The sequence below is a fragment of the Triticum dicoccoides genome, chromosome 5B (assembly GCF_002162155.2).
Source record: "Triticum dicoccoides isolate Atlit2015 ecotype Zavitan chromosome 5B, WEW_v2.0, whole genome shotgun sequence".
Taxonomy (NCBI): Eukaryota; Viridiplantae; Streptophyta; class Magnoliopsida; order Poales; family Poaceae; genus Triticum; species Triticum dicoccoides.
Genome location: NC_041389.1, coordinates 533,623,079 through 533,624,445, shown reverse-complemented (window position 1 = coordinate 533,624,445; position 1,367 = coordinate 533,623,079).

The following is a 1,367-nucleotide window of genomic DNA, read 5'->3' as shown; positions in this document are numbered from 1 at the left end:
AAGGATCCGGCGAACTAGCATCACCTGGATCATGTTGACAAGCTTGATGTTCTTGTCCACCATGCTTTGAATGCGCGTCTACAGCGCTATCAGCTCGTCCGACGCAGCCCAATCCAGGCCCTTCTCTGGCCAGGAGGTGAGCCGCATCGGGGCTCCGGATCAGAATTTGAGAGTCGCGGCCCAGGTGGTGTCGCGCGGCTCTGTGATGTAGAACCATGATTTCTGCCACCCCTTGACTGTCTCCACGAAGGAGCCTTCGGGCCATGTGATGTTGGGCATCTTGCTCATCATGGCGCCTCTGCACTCTGCGTGTTGGCCACTCACCACCTTCGGCTTCACATTGAAGCTTTTTAGCCACAGTCCAAAATGGGGTGGGATGCGGAGGAAGCCCTCGCACGCGACGATGAATGCCAAGATGTTGAGGAAAGAATTTGGGGCTAGATCATAGAAAACTAGCCCGTAGTAGAACATGAGTCCACGGACAAATGGGTGGAGGGGAAATCCCAGCCCGTGGACAAAGTGTGGGAGGAACACCATCCTCTCGTGGGGCTCCGGGGTAGGGATGATATGTCCCTTGGCTGGAAGTCGGTGGGCGATTTCCTTGGCCAGATACCCAGCCTCCCGGAGCTTGGTAATGCCCTTCTCCTTGACGGTGGAGGCCATCTACTTGCCCTGCGCTCCGGATCTGGACATGGTGGGAGTGCTTTCTTGGGGCAGAAAAGATGAGAATTTGGGCGCTGGAGCTCGAGAATGGGGAAGGCAAAGAAAGAGAAGGCGTGGGTGAAAGGGGTAAATCCTTATCTCTTTATAAAGGCAGTGAATATCAAGCGCCTCCCCACTCACCTTAAAACTCGCCTATTCCCCAAGGACCATGCAGATGGCATGGTTAGGTTACCCACGCCCGTATTGATGAGAATCCCGCAATAAGAGGACACGATCTCTGCTTCGACAAGACGTGCCAATGAAACCGCATCTCGAAATATGGAGCGGCAGGCTAAAAAGACGGTTCAAATAATGACCAGGCGGCGACGTGATGTCACGCTACGAAAAGTTGTCAGGGGATTGGACTCGTGAAATATTATGCTCTCTGCGGTTGTGTGTGGTATTTGTTTTGCATAACCGGACACATTTTCTGTATTCAAAGGAAGCTTTGGAGTATTTGGAGGAGGAACCCGCCTTGCAATGCCGAAGACAATTTGCACGCCGGACACCTCGTCATTGAAGCCTGGTTCAGGGGCTATTGAGGGAGTCCTGGATTAAGGGGTCCTCGGCCGTCCGGACTATGTGACATGGGCCGGACTAATGGGCTATGAAGATACAAGACAGAAGACTTCTTCCCATGACCGCATGGGACTCTACTTGGCGTG